General features: G+C 38.9%; 1 long non-coding RNA gene across 3 annotated transcripts in view; it reads right to left on the bottom strand.

The window, feature by feature from the left end:
* Positions 1-12,679: 12,679 nt before the first annotated feature.
* LOC101486930 (uncharacterized) overlaps positions 12,680-14,328 on the bottom strand; it is a 217,470-nt gene continuing 215,821 nt past the window's right edge. For all 3 annotated transcript variants that reach the window (XR_013094202.1, XR_003025087.2, XR_013094203.1), the window contains one exon: positions 12,680-13,296. This is a non-coding gene — a long non-coding RNA (uncharacterized LOC101486930). The remainder of the gene's footprint in view (positions 13,297-14,328) is intronic.

Genomic DNA, 14,328 nt, shown 5'->3' with positions numbered 1-14,328 from the left:
TGACCTGATGTCCGAAGCTAATCAAAACAGTCTATGAAAGCACTATTAACAAGCTGAAAACAATTAAAAGACCAAAAAACAGGCTTCCACATGCCTCTTCCACCTTACACAAACTCTTCTCTCTTTCAAATGGGAGTTTTTGCAGCAGCTGGTGTAACAAGGCACTGATACCGTACTGGTAACATTTGACACTTAATGAACACTTTACATGAGAGTTGTGTTGCTGCTTTGTACATCTTGCAGGGCAAGCCAGCCACAGTGTATTTTTTTTCTGTATGACAGAGTGTTATGTCTGTAGCGTGAGTGCAGTAGGTAAAGGTAGTAATACAAGCAAAGCGAAGATGCATGGAGCAGCCATGTTTAATAAATGAACAGCTGAGCTGCTGGAGGTTTTTTTCCATTTGTTTTTGACATATCACATACATATTTTATAGCGTGTCTGGTTGGACTAGGGAGCAAGACAGATGTTGTGGACACAAACAAGGCATCACAAATGTGTAGATGTGCGTGTGTGTCTCACTGTGAGATTTAGCAAAACAGGATGCTTTAGTACACCAACAGTTTACCTCTCTACAGGTTACTCACACAAATTGTTTAGTATGTGCCTGTGACAAAGTGTATGAGCAGTTGCAATGCTCTCCATTTGTCCCATATGTGTTGACTTTTTTTTTTTTTTGCACATTATACACATTATTCTGTTTCTATTTATTTGCTATGATTTGCTATTTGTCAAGTAACATTGCTTCACTCACTATCCCGGGTTTGTTTGTGTAAGCGTTCTGTTGCCGGCAAATCAAACATTCTGCAAATTAAGGCAAATACTCAGTTACACGTTTCATACTAACTTTGTTTGTCTTTTCAGTCTTCATGAGGGTCAGGTGTGGGGAAATACCCACCTGGCATTTCCTCATTTTAAAATCCTGATGATGTCACACATGACATCAGCAGGTCAAACCAAGTGGAGGGGTTTCTTTTTCCATAGAGATGCTTCCTTTTGTTTGTGTTAAGGTTTAAAGGGATTTGTTGAATGTTTTTCCTTTCGTTAATACCGCCATTTAGTTGTGTAAATGTGCATATTAGAAGTGTGAAGAGGTTTTGTGTTTTTTAGATCATCTGTGTAGAGTTTTAGATCCCTCAGTTTGAGTGAGTGGTACTGGCTGGGCAATTAGAGGGAAATTGATGGCCCCATTTAAAGCCAGTCTCTACCAGATGCAGCAGAGAGGAGAAGTGAGCTGTTGTGGTTTTTGATTTGATTTGAGTTGATTTGAGTTGAATTCACTGTAAATAAATTGCTCACCTTTGGAAACCTGAAATGTCTGCGTAGTCTGCTTCCCTACCACCTTCCTTGACGTTTGAGTCTGACTACTTCACAGTGCCATTTAAAATATTTGCAGAAGTCTCTATGTATGTTTTCCTGCCCATGACATTTCCCCCTTATAAGCGAAGATTAGACAGAGCACAATACTTTGCAGTAGTATAAGATTTGTATTTATTCCATTAAGAATTTAATGATTAAACAATGACAAAAGTCTTTGTCTATTAACGAGTAATGTTTCTGCAATGGTTGCCTGCTTCTTCTCAGATAAAGCAGGGGTAAATAGTTATATCACCAAGGTTACTCAAAAAGCACCAAAACAAAGAAGTAAATATTTTTAAAGTAGTTTCACATTTTGTCTTCTCTTCTTCCTGTGAAAGACGGGTTCAGAAAAGCTTTTAAGAAAAAAAACTGCCACATGTTAAAGAGAGCGTGCTGGTTTGATTTGGCACATAAAGTCACTTTCGAATCAGGTGACTGACAACACTTTTGTTTTCAGCCAACTTTTCTAGATGTCTGTCACCAAGCAGGCAGTTTTTGTTTTTCATGAGACAAGACTGCCTCACCAAGGTGACTAAGGGTGCATTCATTTTGTAGCTCAAGAGATGCTTTGACATTAAATCAGCCTCTTTAGAAATCTGGAAATTTTGCTGTTAGACATAATGTTGTTTTTGAGTAATTTAATGAAAATTTTAATCAGATCAATAAAATGTAAAGAGAAGCAACTTAGGGATAAGTTAAATTTATATGACAGCAGAATAAAAAAACGCACAGTTCACAAATAGATTAGACTTAAAATAAATACTCATACTTTACAATGCAGTTTATTTAAATGAGACGTCTAATTTCTGACCTGAAAAAATAAATCATTTTCAAACCTTGTTTTGCTTCAGATCTTTCTTAGAGAGATTTGATGGTTCCTTTTTTTTCTACATGACATTGCGTGTCAGTCACTCAAAGCCGATTCATATAAACAGCAACTGCTGAATCAAGAAATATTGCAAACACCGTGCATATCAGGCAAAGGGTGCAAAACGCTACTCACACAGAGGACTCTCTCAAAAGTCTTAATATGTAAATGATTAAATATACACGATCTTCACCCTTACTCATGCATGGACATTGCTTTATGACATCATGGAGTCCATTTCTTCTGCTGCACGAATTACAACTACACACACCATAATCCGCTTTGCTGAATCAATACTATTCAACTTCTTCTGAGAGTCTCAAGAAGTCATGAAGTATCATTGTGTTGCTTTGATAATCAAATATATGTTTAACAAGACTGAGTTGTTTTTATTACATTTCATAAAGGCAATCAAGAAAAGAAGTCTTTTTGTTTTTTCAACAACATGTTACCTCTTCAGGACCCCGTTTCTGTTTTGTGGCTGAATCGTACTGTGTATTTTTAAGCTATCACTCACTCCTCTTGAAAGCCAAGAATATCGTCATAAATTAATGAGTCTTAGTCACCTCTTGCATGGTTTTTAACACATTGCTCATTTTAATTGTTAGCATTGGAACGTGGCCAAGGTTTCCCTGTGGCTGTATTGCTTTTGGCTGTTTGTAGGTCTCTGGGAATTGTTTTTCCAGACTTGGAGAGAGCCCCCCCCCTTCCTCTCTGTCCTGAAGTCTGAGCCAGGGCAAGAAAGGAGCCCTGGGGTACTCCTCGTTTCCTGTCAACACACACAGCCAACACTGTGACGCACCATTCACACTAGTCATGTACACATGCAGAACTGTGCCCGTGAACTGGCCCCCTCTCCAACCTTGTCTCTTAAGAATTACGTTTATGTGCAGCTATTCTGAATTAGTGGGCAACAGTAAATTTAGAGGCAAAGAAGGAAGCAGTGTGAAGTTCTTTGTTCAGCCAAAAGCAAGAATGTGGAGGTCAAGGTGATGAATGAATCCATAGCTGTGCGCCTTGAAGCTGCACCAAGAGGTTTTCATTCCTTTGACTTTATAGAAAGAGACAACACATTTACGTTAACTTAAATCCTATCTAGACCACGCAGCAAATACCACTAAAAAAGACAGAGTTTGAAACCCATTTTTAGAAAAAGAGTCTAGCACCAAAGCAAAAATAATAATTTTTATACATATTTTTATCAATTCAAGTCATGCAAATTATACTTTTTTTTTTAAATACTGTTGAAACCATACTATTGATTACAAAGACACCAGTGCCCCTTGCTTAACACCATTCCTCAGGCTGTCTGAAAAAGAGTCATCCTGTTGCAGTTTCTCCTTACGGTCCTGACCTTCTTTGCATGACTGATGTTTTTATTGGTGTCCTACTGACTCTGGAGTGATGCGGCTATTACAGAGGTCACTGAGGTCCATTATGTTAACCACACCGTGCAACTGCCTGACATCACAGCTCCGTCTGTTTCCCAAAAAATTATCATGAGACCAAGTCCTCCCTTCTTGTCTTACTGCACATTGGAACAAAAATGAACTTATTCTTTCCAAAACTTTTAAAAAATGTTCAGAAAAAAGAAACTCCTCTACCCCAACTCCACCTCCTCCCCATTTTACCATTGTTTAAATTTGTTCCACCTCATATTCAAACACTCACACGATCCCATTGCACAAGTTCCAGATTACATGCATGTCAGTGTATGTGCAGTACTGGGCGGGCAGGGTTTCAAAGGGGGTTTAATGGAGATGGTTGGGTGGGCAGTAGGAGAAATTACTGAGTTATGCTACAGTAATTGAGTTAAACAGGTCATACAGCAGTGTTGCTTTAAAAGGCTAACCTATCATTTGTCATATGTTGCTGAGAGTTATTTTTGACAAGCCTGCAACTCAAATTAGCTGAGGTCAGTGTCTCAATAGTGGGAAAAAAGAAAAGAAAAAGAAGACTAAACTCCTTTTGACAGGACTAAGAAGACACAACTGCTCGGTGAAGAAGAATACAGCAAGTTGTGATTTAAGTGCAATTACAAAGAGCTTCGCATCAAAATATAAGACAGGTCTGGATGATAGCTCTAAGCTAAAGCTCTTAGTGAGGGGTCTACTAAATTATTGACACGCTGAATACTTACCATATTTTCACTCTTGCCAAAGATGCCAAATGATGAGGGGGAAAACATATTTATCTATTCCCTAAGTGCTTCAAAGAACCCAAAGTGTAACATAGACAAACTGAGCCAAATACAAACACTTGAAGAGAATATGATGATGCAGAAGCCAAATGGTGCTGAGCAGCGCCTGTAACAGGAGGCAGCAAGGGGAGTTTTGAAGAGCCATGCTGGGTTGTTGGCGGTGATGACATTCAAGCCGCGACACAGCTCACCGGGATGCGATTTAGAGCGTGTACTTCCACCTTCCAAATGATGGCACTTCTAAGAGGTGAAAATAGATCCTTCTGCCTTCTCGCAGAGTTCAGAGACGTTATATTTCTGCTAGCGAATCATGAAAAAGGTCTTTTGGAGCTATGGGACACACTAAGATTGGTTTCAGCTTGGTAAAAAACGGCTCAGCTCATTAAAACTAAGTTAAAAGTTATAATAATGCTCGTTCTAAAAAAATTGTCTCTTGAAAAGTACCGAATATTTTCATGACCTAAAGGTGATATTTTATGATCAAGCAAGTTTATGCTCCTTTTTGAACATGGACGTTATTTGGAGTTGTGGTTGCTCGTTTTCCTTTTGTTTGCTTTGTTCATTTGTCTCTTTTAATTCTATTTTTTTTTTTATACTTTTTCAACATGTTCAAAATAAAGATTCAATCAATCAATCAATCAATGCTGCTAAACTCTTGGTCATTTTAAATGTGTAATGATAAAATGATGAAAAATAATCCTATTTAATGGCAAGACTGTAAGATATTACCAGTAATAATCATATAGCCCATCAGAGATCAAATTAATTTTGTATATTGATATCAACCGTCGCTTTTCATATGTCAGCATACAAACTGAGGGAGTTTAAAAGTTTCAGATTCAGACCAGATGCCTGGTATTGTCAGGTGGATCCCACAGTCAGGAGAGGACCTCAGCCTACCCTCTTCTCTGTGAGATTTAACCCTCCTAATGAAACATACGGAAATGTGTCTCAGAGGAGAACACCAAAAAGCAAACTCTTCATTTCACTGCATGAATAAAGGAGACAAACTGCTATATAGCAGAGTCTCCGTGAGGAGTTTTTCCCGATTTTGAAATGAAAACAAACTTGGCCCCAGCCATTCACTGTAATAGATCCTTGGGAAAACTCAGACTCTAGGGCTAACTGGGACATTTCAATTAAACTGCTCTGGAGAAACATACACAAAAATGTTGACAGAGACCTTATTATAACTATGCAAATAAACAGTTTGAGTTAGGTCCAATTTAGATATAAAATAGACAGTATAATATTACAGAATAAAAACAATCAGTACACATAGAATAGAGTGATGTCAGGTCATTGCCGCATGGCTTTTATTCCCAGAATTTTGAAATGACAAGAAACAGCAGTGTTTTTAACAAGTAGTACCCTTTACCTCTTTAACACCACCTGAAGTCAAACATGGCATGACACACTGCATCTGTCTCCGTCACACCCCTTCTATGTTATTTATTGCTAGCTTTTATTAATTTTATAACAAGATTTGTACCGCGCAAAAAATATCAAATTTCCCAGAGGAACCCACCCGAGGGATTAATAAAGTTCTATCTAATCTAAAATAGAAACTACAATGATGCTGTTCTGTAGAACTGCTAAGAGGATTTTAGACCAGAATTTCATATTCATCAGTTAATTAAATTTGATTTTAAATGAAATTGTAAGTTTTCTGAAGTATACGCTGGAAGACACTAAACTTTGCAATTTATTTGTCTATTTCTTTGCATCACTGAGAACCTGGAAGGATTTGAAATTCCATGGAGGATGAACACTGAGCCTTTCCTTCATTTTCAGTTTGTCCTTATTCACATTTGAGCGGACAAGTTATGTGAAAAGCTCCTTTCTTTCCCCTCAGTGCCACGGCCACCAGTTGCAGCAATGCCAGCCGTGGCTTTGTTATTTATCTATTTATTTAGCTGCTGGAGTTAAATGGCTTAGTGACAAATTAGAGTGTAACGATAATGACCGCGATAGTTAACAACACTTGCTTCTCATCGAACAGAGGAGGGAATTTCCAATGCTTCTTTTCTCTCATTCTTATCTTGACGTATTTCACGCCATCTCAATATGAATGACAATTACTGCCCCCGATGTGAAAGGGAGCTCTGAACTTTGTTTTCTTTTCTTTCTTGTTGGAGGCTAATGTGGCAATGCAGAAACAGAGCACTGGTTGCAAATGAAGCACACAAAAAGGGGGTGAGGTGGGAAGTTTTCCCTTTTTTTTGGCCAGGTTTGGGGAAAAAAAGGGGTCAAGAATCAAAATGGGAATGACATTTGCCATCAACGGTGGCCTGCTTTGTGCCAGCCATTGATGCGCCGTTCCCAACGTAAGCCTGGAAGGGTGAGATCTGAATTGCAAATTTGCACTGTGCTGGCCCTTTTCAAAGGTGGACAGGCAGGCCAGGGCATGGTTCCCACACACACCCTATCTGTCATTCAGCCCCCCACAACAAACACCCATCCCCCCCACTTCCCTACTAACCTCAGCTTGCCCGAGCGGCCTCAATCGTAGCCACGATGGAAATGGCTAAGGGTTCTCTCAGGCTTACTCCCCAAAGCAGCCATACACAGCAGGGGCTTTGTTCCAGCAGCAAGACCAGGGGAGGGTCTGGGTCAAGGGGAGGAGACCAATAGCTTTGACAGGCTGTAACTAAAGATACTTATAATCTGGGCTGTGTGACTTCACCCACAGAGAGCTGCATGTTTGTTTGTTTGTTTTCCTTTAGCTTTTCCATCTGAGACGCTTTTGTTTTCAGGGAGTATACAGAGTTTCCATTATTCGAATCATTAATGTAGCTTGTTCAGTCGGTCAGACCGTAGAAGTTGTCACAGCAACAGGATCCACGTGGTTAATTTAACAAATTACTTCAAATAATAGATAACAAAGCAGAAGCCTGTCGGACTATGCAGTGGGCCAATAAATATATTTTATTTTGATCTTAATTAATAATAAAATTAATACTGCGAAAATCACAGAACACAGGTAAGAGTTTTTAACCACCCTTCAAGGTTTTTCAAACTGTCTTGAAGACAAACAGTATAGCAAAATGTAGAGGTGCAAACAAATGCAGCCCTATGAGCATGTTCTTTGGCGACAGTGGAAAGGAAAAACTCACTTTTAACAGGAAGAAACCTCTAGCAGAACCAGGCTCAGGGAGGGGTGGCGGGACCATGAAATGCTGTCAAAGAGAGTCTGACATTAAGAATGATATCTCTGCATTTAATAACTATTGAGTAAATGCAGAGAGGTGCATAAACACATAGTGAGTGAAGAAGAAAACTCAGTGCATCATAGGAAGCCTCCAGCAGTAATGCAGTGTAACTGAGGAAGTTTTAAGCCTAATCTTAAAAGTAGAGCTGGTGTCTGTCTCCTGAATCCAAGCCGGGAGCTTGTTCCACAGATAACAATGATAACAATGAATGACATTTATTACAGCAATAATGTAATTAAAAGCACAGAGAAAATGATCCCAAAAGTGTCCAGTAGGACATGTTTTGAGCTGTGATCCTTTAAAGAGGCGTTTTCAGCTTTCCTGCTTGATTAGCTTCTCCGCAGTGTAGCACTGGTGTGTGAAAGACTGTGCTTGACAGACACCTCTGTACAAATCCTCTACTATATTTTAATTTCAAAACTGATTCTAAAACTAATTAACAAGATGCCAAAGTTCAATAAGTGTAAAACTTTAACCAGTCTGTTGATATTGCTCAATGTTTAACAGATTCCTGGAGTTTTCAACAAGGTTACTTCAGCTGAAATATGCAAGTTTTAATTGTGAATTGTGTCACGGTTCTGGGTCCGTTGGACCCAGTATTTTGAGTTCATTATGTTTTGGTACTTTTGCATCATGGATTTTCCTTTATGTTTCTCTGGTACTTGGTGTTTCAGTTATCTTGGTGTTTTTCTATATTATGATTTATGATCTGATACTGTTGTGATTATGATTATCATTTAGTAGCCTTTGGTCAGTGTCAAGTCTGTCTCTGTCTAGTCTGTGTCTTAGTAAAGTGTGTTTTGTTTCCTGTTTTACTTTGAAGGTTCTTGTTCCTGTCTGATGTTAGTATGTGCAGCTTTGTTCCCCCTGTCTCGTTAGCCCTGATCTCTCCCAGCTGTGTCTCCCTCCTGTTGCCGATTTCCCCGTTACTACCCTGTGTATATAAGCCCTGTGTTTTCCCATGCTCAGTGTTGCGTCGTACCATCAGTTTATGCCTGTGTGTTCTTGGTCTCAGTGTTCCGTCCTCACTTTATGTTTGTTTTCCTGCCAGCAATAAAGCTGAGGTTTTTTGAGTTACATTCCATTTTCCGAGTCCTGCATTTGGATCCTCATCTCTGCCTGCCCGCACACAGAGCCTTGACAAATTGGTGATCTAACCAGGAAATTAACAAGTGGTTTAATGAGTCTCTTGATGCCACAAAGTGACAGATTGGGTACAGTTTTGTGATATTGCTGAGATAAAGGAAAAATGAGCACTGCTTTACTTGTTTTCAAGTGTAAAAACTAAGTTAATAAGTATGGTGATGTTAATCAAGCACAGAAACACAGACCTGAGAAGACGTGGATCACACAAGATACGTATACTAAGTAATGGCAAGGGGGTTTCTTAAGATGAAACAGCAGTATTCGTATGATTTAACAGACATCTCTAATAGATATATTTAGGTACTAATATATTACATTTTTATCCAAAATGTTTAAAACAAGTGTCAGTGCTGAAAGAAAATTTGGTGACGTGACACTTTGCGTAATGTAAATGTTTGGTGTTATTATTTTAAACTGTGACATGTTAGTAAAAACTGCATTAAGATTTGATGATGATGTTAAAAGGCTTGAGAGTCATTCTCAGTGTTGCAAACAAAGTCATATGATAGTTATAGATAGTTACAGAAAATGTGTGTGTGTGTGTATAAATAAATGTGTGTGTGTAAATGTGTGTGTATTTCAGTTTAAAGAGAGTTGCCAAAGAGCAGCAATCAAGCAAATCCTACTGACTGACTTTCAAACCTTGGCAAAATTAGGAAAAAACTGGAAACTGCATACTTTCCCGTACTGTGCAGAGCCATTTCTGTCTATTTTTGATGAAAATGAACTCTCAGTATAAAAAAATACTGTATCAATAAATTCAATCAACACAAAAACAAGCTCAGCCTGTATTCATAAAATGTTTACTTCAAGCAAGCTGTTAAGATGTCTGAAACACTGCCCTCAGCCATGCCCCCAGCTCGAGTCAACGTACAACTTTCATTTTTTGGATGCAGTGTGAAGCTATGTCACACTTTACACCAACTCTAGCTTGAAAATGTTTCAGCCATGAGCAAAGAACGGAAAATGTTCTGTTGGTTACAAAAGGGAACACAAGCTCACTTACGCACTCCTGGAATCTAAGGAACAAAACCCCCAGCGGATTCGATCTCCAAAACAATAGCATCAGTGTCAGTAGGCTAGGGCTGTGCGATATGACCAAAATTTTTTAGTCTTTTGCGGTCATCCGTGGCAACTTTTGTTGAAAGATGTGTTCAGCAGATGGTTGTTTTTATTTGACAGTATTACACTACAAAAGCCTGTTTGGAACATGGATGAAACCAATGGTACATAAGCAAGAAGAATCTCTGCAGTAATTTGAGCTGAAACTTACCAGATATTCTTGGGATTTGTACAACAGGCTATGCTTTTGTAATCTGGGACCTTTAGTCCAGGGTGCCATTTACTGATTAAGTTATACTGGAGGGACAGTTCCTTTGCTTATGCTGGGGCCTCCAAAAGAGTTGCCAAGAGAAGGCTAATCTTGCAGACACTTATTTTTGAACAGCTGAATCCCATTTATGCACAAAACATTAGCACAGCAGGAGGCACGGAATATGAAATACAATGGACCTCATTCCTGGCTACAGTGTTCTCAAAGTTATGACAGATTATTGTGAGTATTTCTTTCACATTTCCTCCTACATAACTTAAGTCTAACATCTGTTGGGTGAATTAGAATGGAGACACAAAGCCAAACACGAGTCAGTTGACACTAGACAAATATTGAAAAATTGCTATTAAATGCATATTGAAATGAGACGGTGCTACACTTCAAACCTCATATTTCTGCCAGAAATGATCCAACCTGCAAGCATCAGCCCTTCATGCCTCCTAACCAGCAACCGCTTACTTAGGATATGACTATGTCGATGAATATAACTTCTATCTTAAATAGAAGAAAGAAGCAAGTTTATTTAATACTGAACACTGGCTCGTTTTAAGTAACTGCCCCAGCAAAATTACAACTTTACATTCATGAGTTTGTCAAATAATTTTTTAAGAAAGTGATTTAGAAATTACAGATCATCGATCAATGGTTTACCATATCCTTTCTGCTAGGCTACCAAAACTGAATAAGAAGCGACTTTGATACGTGTCGTTTTTTTCCAAGTAGTGAAGGCCTCCACACTTTACTAGAAACAACAGTGTCTGAGAGAGCACTTTAAAAACAAGCATAAATTGCAACCCTGTAAAGCACTCTTTGTCCAGGCTTTTAATATCAAGACTTTTATTACCAGCCTTGACATTGTGAGTGAGGTTTCTGGAGTGTTATTGACAGTGAATGGGCTCCGCTTCTTGTGGTAGCTCCCATGGATGCCTTCAAGCCTCACTCCCCCTATCCTGAACACTCTTTGTCAACCTTCACATTCAGCATTTCAAAGACACATAACCAGACCAGTTTATAATGTGCTCTGCAGCAGAATAAAAGTAAATTCCTGACTCATCAGGCACACATCCCTGTTTCTCAGAGTAGTGCTTTTTTTTGCTGGTGGAGGAAGAGTCGACAAATTACAAGTGAAACCAGACCGAAGCACCAGTTTACGCAGTAGGCTTTTTAAAATTAAAGAAATAAATATAAACTGTCATTTTCAGGAAAGGAAGAGCTCGAAACGCCAATATAGAGGTATGGTAGCTCATCAGCTGTGTTCCACTTAGTCAGAAAATCATTTGGAAAAGACGTGTTTTGCTGGCAGGTGCAACAAGGAAGTCAATGATGGTAATGAGAGTTTGTACCACCTTCTGGTGACCACAATTTAAGGTAGTAAAATACAGCACTGGAACAAACCCATCCAACCAAACAGTTAGAAATTTAGGAATTATTGAAAAAAATGTGGAGGTTTTAAGATTTTGAAAAGCAGCAATGACAATCCCTTAAAGCTCTCAAATATCAAAATTTAACGGCAAATATACCACGTAAAAATACTTTATCATTAATTCTAGAGGAGCACAGACGCAACAAAATATTGCTGTCACCCTGTAATGATCATGTAAATAAAGCCCCAGAGCAAAAATGGGGGCGGAGGTGAGGAGGTGCAGATGTTTCCTTTTCTTCTCCGCTTCTCAGACAGGGAACCTGGTGGTTTTATATTAGCCTGTGTGAAAGGGAGAGGCTGCTGAGGGAGCCTTTGTCGGCTGTGCTCCGTCTTTCTGGCTCCGCCTTTATGTTTGAATGCCTTTTGAGACAGGACGTGAAGGTATGCGGCTGGAAGAGGGCAAGTTCAGGGATGAATGGCTTCACATTTTCATTTGTTTTTAAAGTACAGGTTTGTTTTCACCCCAGAGTGTCCTCCCCTCCAGGATGCCCCAAAGCAGAGCAGTAGCAGTGTGGGTTAATTATCGAGGCGTCATGCTGGTACCTGCATATAGAATTAAGACAGACACACAGGGGACTATATAGAAAACTATATATTATAAGCTACATGCAGTAATCAAGTGCCTAATTGGATTGTTCATGCAAAAGTGAAAAAAAAACCGTCCAGATTATTGAAGTTTAGGCTTATTACTTATTTTATCCATATCAAAATGTGGCTGACAACCTTTACTTGGGCAACAATTTGAAGATGTCACAGATCAATAAATTGATAGAAAAAGAAAAACATTTTGTCTGCCTTTAGTCACTGGTCTATATGCATGCTCCCCCCTCAATCTTAAAGCCTCTTCATTTTGTATGCTACAGTTCATTTTATCACACAATTACTTTATAAATCTTATATGATAAAGTCTGATGGTCCTCTTTATTATACGACAGCAACACAACATGGTGTTTATTTGTAAGGGACTACCTTAGAAAAAAGCTCAGTTACCTCTGCTTCCTTGTTACATTTAAACATACTCCTTACACACGGTTACAGGACATTTTAATTTTAGCTGGACGCTATCCACACTGAGATTGGAAAAACTGAAAAAAAAATACAAAGAAAGGAGAGGAAAAAATTATCAAGGAATTCAGTTTTTATTACCAAATGAAACATGAGACGTGACAAAAGTAAACAATAACCTCTGAAGCCTAATAAATCTATGCTTTCTTTACACCACACCACAAGTCAAATTTGTATTATTTAATTTCCAGTGGAATAGACTGCATTTCTCATCAGCCACTGAAGTCATGCTCAGCAACCCACTCATAACTTTACTTGAATGTGCAAAGAAAAAAAGAAGAAGAGAGAAAAACATTGGCAGGGAATTGCAGCAGTTTTTTACGAAACAGTGAGGTGAAAATGAGGATTTCAGTACTTGACAAAACTGAGCTTTGGTGTCTCCATTCAAACTCTGTCAAGCTTCCCTTCTCTCCGTGCTTCCATGAGACAACTATTAACGAGCGAGATGATTTCAAAGGCCCTCTGGGTTGAAGACTGCATGTCCGGGCATCTGTGGAAGGGGAGGGAAAAAAAAGTCCCATATTGCTCTCTCGCGCTCTCTCTCTGTCTCCGTCTCCTCTCTCCCTTTGAGAACTGACAGAAGTTTTGACAGTGGCAGTAAATTCACTTTGCAGACCTGCTGGGAGGCAGGGGAGCACAGCGATGGGAAGGCCTTTCTGCACTTCAAGGACCCCGAGCGTCTGCCGGATAGCCTGTCAGAAATACAGAGGCTGATAATAAATTTGCTTTTGCACAGCTGTGGCTGTGAAACGAGTGCAGAGGCACTGGGGTGGAGGAGAGAGCTAGAAGAGACAAATCTGAGGCAACTGGTTGGCCCAACTTTTTTTCACACAGGGAGCAATTTTTCAAACAGTGAAGGCAAGGCAAAAAATAAAATTTATCACCATTACAATTTCGTCACACAAATAACAAACTGTATGTCCTGTTTTATACAATTTTATCCAATAAATGTTCCAGAAAACTCTTTTCCAAACACATGCTCCAAGCTGAACAGTAGCTCACAAGTTTAATTATTAATTCAGTTTAGCTCTGTTTAATTAGTGCCAAATCACAAGCAGTTGTTTTAAAGTGCTTTATATTGTAAGGGTAGCCCATATTGTGTTTAATATATTATATATTCATTGGAAGGTTGGTGATTCTAAACCTGGCAGTTCCAGTCTTCATGCCAAATATCCTTAAGCAGAGGGACGAAAGTGTTTGTATGAATGGGTGAGTGATACATGTTGCGTAAAGTGCATTTAGTGTTCAGGTGGATCAGAAAAGCACTATGTAAGAGGAGGGAGGTCCAGTCAACCAGTTGGGGGTGATGGGAGGGAGACAGGATAAAAAATTGACTGCTGAAGAGAGCCAGAGATGAATAATAACTAATGATTTAATGCAGAGTGAGAGAGAGTATAAACACATAGTGAGTGAAGATGAGATGCCCGCAGCAGCCTAGACCCATGGCACCATAACTAAGCGAGGATTCACATACATTCATATACACTATTGGAACATTGTAATATGTCTGTAAAATAAAATGGGGGGTGAGTCATTCTTTAAGGTAAATAATTGCAAAATACAGTAGAAAAGAACCACAAAGTAGCACAAATTAGAAATATTTAAAGTAGAATTACATTAAACCTGTAATTGAGAAAAGCAATCTAGTAAATGCACTTTACTAATTAGTTACATTCCTTCTGGTCCCATGAATGCTCTCAGTCATGATGGTAGTGGCTTTATAT

This window comes from Maylandia zebra, linkage group LG18 (genome assembly GCF_041146795.1).
Source record: "Maylandia zebra isolate NMK-2024a linkage group LG18, Mzebra_GT3a, whole genome shotgun sequence".
Taxonomy (NCBI): Eukaryota; Metazoa; Chordata; class Actinopteri; order Cichliformes; family Cichlidae; genus Maylandia; species Maylandia zebra.
This window is presented reverse-complemented; position numbering and strand designations above follow the sequence as displayed.